The sequence below is a fragment of the Pinus tabuliformis genome, chromosome J (genome assembly GCF_031772625.1).
Source record: "Pinus tabuliformis cultivar Carrire ecotype Pingquan chromosome J, CPIR1, whole genome shotgun sequence".
NCBI lineage: Eukaryota > Viridiplantae > Streptophyta > Pinopsida > Pinales > Pinaceae > Pinus > Pinus tabuliformis.
Genome location: NC_142295.1, coordinates 949588912 through 949596250, shown reverse-complemented (window position 1 = coordinate 949596250; position 7339 = coordinate 949588912). Strand labels below are relative to the sequence as shown.

The 7339-nt window shown below is 40.9% G+C and overlaps 2 pseudogenes; both read right to left on the bottom strand.

The window, feature by feature from the left end:
* Window positions 1-5805: 5805 nt before the first annotated feature.
* Window positions 5806-6450, bottom strand: LOC149229931 (mannosylglycoprotein endo-beta-mannosidase pseudogene; annotated as a pseudogene).
* A 472-nt stretch (window positions 6451-6922) lies between these two features.
* Window positions 6923-7339, bottom strand: LOC149229930 (protein DJ-1 homolog D pseudogene; annotated as a pseudogene).

Below are 7339 nucleotides of genomic sequence, written 5' to 3'. Positions count from 1 at the left end.
TTGCCATATTGAATCGCAGTGGTGGCGGAGGTGGTACGGGTGAAGATGGAGGTGATGGTGGTGAAGCTAGTGGCAGTGTGGGTGGGGGTGGTATTCACGGAATTCTTTGCCTTATCAGATGGATCACACTTCATGGCGAGACCTTCGCGAGCTATTCCTCATCCCCTCATGGAGGTGAAATCAAGGGGCTAGTTTCTGATCCCTTATTTCCTTCGTTCTTGTAAGTTTTTCCACTTCCCGTAGCCCCAAACATCAAGGTAACTGCATAACCCTTTTTTTGCACAATAGCATTTTAATCCAATTATTCAAAGACTTTACATACTTACCTCGCGTCCCTTGAGAAAGTGTCGCTCTGCCTCGCTATATCTAACTAAGGTGTCAACCGCGAACTCAGTATTGAAGCCTCCGATAATGTGATTGAGTCAATGATCAACGGCGCGCGTGATCTTATCCTCCGATGCTTCCAACCTTCGTACTAATTCTGGGGTCCACACAATAGAATTGTCAAGTTTCCACCTTCCTTGGCTATCTGCTAGCTTTGTGGATCTCTATATACATGTAGCAATCTAACCACTCTTCTTTTGTTAGTCGTGAGTTACTGTTCTCCTGCGCCACGAACTCGTGAATTCTTCTGTCCAGCCAGCCTTCAATTTCCTTCTTAGTTGGATTCCAATGATATGACATCAGACATCTCTATGTAGATTTCTGTCCCAGCAACAGAACCATTTGTTGGATTGATGGGGCCTGACCCAGGTTCAGAGTTAATTAGCCAAACAAATCCCTACACTACTGGCCCTTTCGGCATCAGCCCGCAGAGCGCGGACTGAAGTCTCACCCGAATCAGTATGGGGAGATGCTAGAACCAATTTTCTGCACCCTCGAGATGTCTGAGGGGTTAATTTATTCCAACTATGCCTACCTTCGTGCAGGTCACTTCGCACTCTGTTCTGACCTGCGATACCTTCACGATCCACTATAATTGTCCTTCACGCATCCCTAACTAGGGGCTGAGGTGATTTTGTGTTGCTATGGCAGCGATCTGCGCTATTTCCCCAAGTTACACCACGTATCTTACTTATCCTCTTATAGATGTTAGTCAACTTCGCATAAACAGATACTTTAACTCACATTCACTTAACCTACATAGTTATATATGTTTGCACACCATATAGACAACAGAAACGCAATTTATACCCAATATATTCAATACAGAAAACAAGAAATAAATATACAGAATTGATGTAAAACTTCTCTTTATTAATGCTTCAACAATTACAGACTCGACTCGCCCTGCGCACTCAGTTGCAAAGCCTTCTCCTACTCTACGACCCAAAGACTCGACTTTACCCTTAGATATTCCGCTATGCTTCTATTCCATGATCATTCCCTTGATTCATTTACAACTTAGAGCCTCGCTCTATTTATACAATCCCATGGTCCGCGGACCATGGGTAGATTTCTATAGCCGACATTACATTACAAAATTAAGGGCGGACAACCCTATGACTCATTTACAAGCTATGCGCTCCGCACCCACAAAATGTGGAGTCTTTACATCAAAGATACAATTTATGACCAAAATCTGGGCTTTTAGCCCCAAAACTTCCCTTGGGGGATCCCGCACCCAAAAATAATGTTATGGATCATTGTACTCTCTTTTGCTGCATCATTTGATGACGATCCAAGAAGAATATTTGCAAGGGTTTTCCCCATAGTGGGTTTTGCCATGGCCTTGGACCAATCCTGGTGTCTCTATGTGTGTGCATATTTTCTTCCACTGTTCCTTTTATATGTCGCTGCATTGGTGATGATGGTGATGTTTTTTCTTTCTATATAATTTCATATGCTGATGTATAATGGTGTAGATCTAAATAATGTAACGATGATATGGGGTCAACTTAATGTATTAATGATGAAATGTAACTATCATAACAAAGAATAATGTCGCCCTAAGAAAATTTAATTCCAACCCCACCGACCCCCCTTCCCCCCGAATAGAATGGTGTGTTGTTTATTTTAAATTGGTGGTTAATTAACGTGTTTTTTTATTTGTTTAAAGTTGGCAATGACATTTTTTTATATGTGTGTTATGGGGCCGACCACTTGGCCAAGCAGGTTCAAATCCCATCGGACCAACAAACTTGGTGGTTCGGTCAAACGACCGTATAACGGTATGTTTTATTAAGTAATTTGGTTAGGGTGGGGTGGGGTGGGGTGGCGGGGGTGGTGGCTTGCCAGCCCCCCTTTTTTTAATATTATTTTTGTTTTTGTAAAACAAATTATACAAAACCAATCGAACAGTTTTTGGAGTTTACCAGACAAATTAAGTAAGTAACAAATTTTTCCTTTCCAGTGCCCAGATTTTGTGCATCGGGATTCTGCCAAATTGTTGCCTCATTAAGACTACCACTTGGTCAAGTTTGACCAAAAATTTTACCAGCGATAAATTGAGCATACGAACTTGGATTTGAGTGTCATTCAGACCATTAGAATCATGGAAGCGAGCACTATGATCTGATCCTAGTTTCACTTCGACTTGAGGACTTTGATTTTTGAGCTTTTCTGAAGCCACTTTTGAATCTAAGCCTGTTTGGAGCCACCTAGAACACTAAGGCATATGAAACCTCAAATCCATTTACTTTACCCTTTATGTTACCTTTATCATGATTGTCCTATCATTGTCCATTTACCTCAATGGACCCAACCAATCCAACTAGTTTTCATAAGCTTGCATTCAATTGACCTTATACATGCACTGAGCTTCATCCAAGCCTTACATCACCTATTGGGTACCAAACAAATTTCCCCGAACCCCATTAAATTTCCTCTTTCCTAAACCAATTCCCAAGAGTCAAAACATAAAATTCAAGACAAGAAACAAACAAGAAGAAAACCATGAAAATTAATAACAATATGACTCTGCAAACAAAGTGGCAATGCATTTCAATAGACATAAACAAAACCACAAATCAATCTCAACAAATCAAAAAAATAACAAAAGCGCAAGAATGGAAACAAACACGATGACTCCATCCCATGGTTTCCAATGCTTCCAAGTGAAATATAAACCCGAGCCTTCTTTAAGATTTCATGGTAATCTCTTTTGCCATGCAATCCCCTACATCATACTGACATAAACACATAATTGTCAGTGCATAAGTGAACATAAAATTACACCAATTACCTTACCTTGTTGTGCCAAGCATGTTTCCCTTCATCTGCTCACACATGTTGACCACATGTTTCAAGGATCAAAACAACATATCTACTAATTTAAAATCATCATTTACCAAGACTAACGATCATTTCATAATACATAGTCAACTCATAGCCATTAGACAAAAAGCTACAACTATCACCTACTTACACTCAAGTACATATCAATTGTCTCAACACATATGTGTTAGTACAATCATCTTAAAACAAGATCATTTGAACACATACTCATATTATACATTTCATCAAATATTCAACCTGTTAGCACTTGAAATTTCACCTCAGGCTGAAAAGGCAAATCTCAAAGCTACATCAAACCATTCAGCCTCGTAGCTAGCCCTACGGGGCAGGAGAAGGCTCTCTCCGGTCAATCTCGTTAAATTTTCAATGGGAAGAGATGACCAATCAAGGTAACACAGATATTAGGCTAGTAAACTGATTTGAAGGTTGATTTGAAGTTTTTTGGGTTTTTGGTGGCAAATTGAGGATCTGCAATTTAGGGTGCGGGGATTTGACACAGTTTCTGCAAGGGGAGTCTTTGGGGCAAGGTAGGAGATTGTGTAGATGTCTTTAGCTGAAATGGATGATGTGGAAGAAAGATAAGAAGGCTAAAGAGAGCAAACAATGGATTTGAATTCTCTTTAGACAGTAGAAAACATAGAAATTAAACAAATTTGAAAGGAGAGCATGCAAGCATGAATTCTAACTTTATCACTTCATTTGTTTAATATGCAGCAGTATAGAAAGGAAATGAATCACATAACAAAGCTTACAATAACATGAAGAGACACACCATCAACACAATGAGTCCACAAGAATCCCAATGATGACTGTAAAACCCTGGTCTTCCTTAGCCAAAAATTGCAGAGATACAAGCAAAATATACAATGATAGTTCCTCCCTCAAGAGTCCAACCATGAAAATGAGCATGAAAGTACATAATATAGATGATCTAACCTCTTCCCCACCTCTAGGGGTCGAGCTCACTATCCTAGGAGTTGTTTGAACAACTCCTAAACTAAGCACTACAAAATAGGCAGTCAAAACAACTTGCCTCTAAAAACTTGGAAACCAGTTCATACAGTCAATTTTACCCTTTTACATGAGAGAAACTTCTAGAAGAGTAAAACAAGAGTAAAAGTACCCAAAAAGTGCCACAAGTACAGTCAAAAGGATCATCATCGACCTCAGCAAGTCAAACTGGTGCTAATCTGCAAATTCTGGGCTGAACTGGTCAAATCTGGCCAAATCTGCTCAACGGGTCGCGCACATACTGCTCAACGGGTCGCGCACTTTGAAGCCCTGTTTGGAGGCCTTCCCGGTGTCAGAATGAGGTGCAGGATAGCTCGTTGGAAAGGTCTCTGAGTCTACTTTCCAACAAAACTAGAATTTTTGGATTTGGAGGTCATTTGCCTAGTCAAACGTCACTTATCCCAAGACTACTTCTGCAGCTCAAAAAAGGGGCAGAAAGTCAAAATTTGATTGTATTTTGACCTTTTGGAGGCCCAAAAATCCATGAAAACTCAAGGTAATGGATGGGCATATGTAACTTTGCATGAAAAATCCACCAATGCTGAGTTTCTGCAAAACGGAGCTACGATGACAAAGGGTCTCACCCGTTGAGAAGCCAAAACCTGTAAATTGTCCAAAAATGCCAAAAATGAGCCAAAACTTCCAAAATTTTTTGTGCTTGATGCTGTGAAGAGGCTAGTGAGTGTCATGATGAGTGAGAGAAGCCTCGGCCAAGATGCGGAGTGGGTTGGCCTTCTTCTTCCTCCCAAGAGCCTCGGTCAATCTTCTTTGAAACACTTTCATCTTTGCTTTACAAACGTGCATCCTAGCCCAATAGTGGTTTTTCATGTTCCTTAGCAGCCTTTTGTCTTGGTTGGCCTTAGCCAACAGCCTCTCCAAGTGGGCATTCTCCTGAATAAGCAAAGACTCCCGGTCAACAGGCAATGGATCACCGGGCCTCCTACGGTTTAGGACTCGATCACTTCGAATCCTCCAAATCTCATCAAGGGCCTTCTCCTCCTCCAGCTGAGTGTTCCACTGCTCAAAATATGTGATGGTCCACTGAGCACCCTCAAGTCTCCGCTGCAAGTTCTTCTACATTCATACTTCCATATTCACAACTATTCTCGATGCTAATGGGCTCATGTTGGTTGTCATGATCTTCAACATTAGGGAGAGAATGACTTGGCAAATGGAGCCAATAAAAGTTCCTCGATAAAGGTTTTGCTGATGTATCAAGAAGCATGAGGAGAAGAAAATAAACCGGCTTTGCATTATGTGATTTTGGATACTGCATTTCAAAAACTGGAAGTGTTATTTTTGATGGCACTGATATATTTTTGTTGATTTTGTGGTATGGACAGGTCCCTTCCAAATCCCATACTGAGACCTCCATTGTAACATTTGACAGGGGACTTGATGTTGTGTTCACTATCTTAATAAAATATGTTGCGAGATTCAACTGCACATGGATTGGTTCTGCAGCTGAACGAACACCATAGAATCCTGCTGTCTGTTCATGAAAATAGTCATAAAATTGACCTCTCAAACCCGACCATGGATTCTAGGTTTTCCAAATTAGAACACCTGTGTATTTTGTCCACATCCTTGACGTCCACCCTTCCAAAGTGCCTTATATTGAACATAGTTGACAAGTTGTGCCTTCTCACAAAAATCATCCAGACTCTTTGGCTCTCCATACATTTCAATTTGATCATGGACCGTTCCACGGTTAGAATATGGGATATACTTGTGATAGTCCCAAACAGGATTTGGCACTTCTTTAATGTAGCCATTTGGGAGCTTCTGAAACAGTGGAATTTGCCATGCTTCTGGAGGCATTGTTGCTCTGATAGTGGTTGCAAGTGGCATACCTACAGAACCCACCTCAGGATTAAACCCATATTTATAAAAGTCATCCTTGAAAAAGTCTTCTGGATTTTGGATATTATAGGGGCCATCTGTAAATTCTCCATCTCCATTGGCAAATCCATCCCATAAAGATCCTTGTATGTATACACGGGTTCCATCAAGGTATCGGCTAGGATCTTCAGAGGCTTTGGGCCATGTATGTGAATTCATTAAATTTGTTCCAATGTCAGGGGACTTCGAATAAGGATGAAGCTGCAAGTCATTCTTTAGAGCTGCATTGATGTCATCTGGTGGGTGTTGCTCATTACCTCCAACCCATAGTGCCAAAAGGAATGGCAGCCAGAGAACCATAGAATGATGTTTCAATACAAATCTAATGCCAAAGCGAAGAGAGATGCCGTAAGAACCATTGGCTTTGTCCAGCGCTTGCCATCATTTACAATTGAGCAAACTCAGGTAGCATATGAAAGAAAATTATGGGTCTCATCCATAATGGATTCCGCTGGGGATATATTTGCAAACATTAATGTTTTGGCATTGCCACCAAGTGCATCACTCATAAGCATCGTGAGCTTGTGATTTCTGTATGCCGCCCTTCAGAAGCCAGTGCACTAATAACATCCCCCAGGGCTGAAAGAGACCGATTGATATTTTGAGCCACTTTCATTTGATTGCCTGTTGATCCCTTTATTTTATGTTAACTTAATGAAGACATCAACTTACACTGCAACTGCAACTTATTATATCTAGTGGTCCTCTACAGCATAGTAGTTTTTATACACACGGAGTAGAAATTGAGTTTACAGACAATGCGCACAACTCCTCAAAACGACACTTTAATTCCCAATGATGCCATGATCTGAGAGATAAATTGTGGGTGTGCAGGCCAAGCTGCTGCTGTCACTAAATTCCCATCTCTGAAACACGTAGTTATAGGTTCTGGCTCTAACCATTCACCGCCAGAAAGCAATACATCAAGCTTTACAGCTGGATACGCAGTACATGTTTTCTCTTTCAATATACCTGCACCAGCAAGAATCAATTGCCCACGACAGATAGAAGAAATGAGCTTGTTTGAATCAGAAAACCGCTTGACCAATTTAAGAACAAATTCATTTAGAGCTAGGTACTCGGGTGCCCTTCCTCCAGGAACTATCAACCCATCATACATGCTTGCATCAATGTCATCGAAAGATGCTGTCAAAACAAAATAGTGGCCTCGTAGTTCTGAATAAGTCAT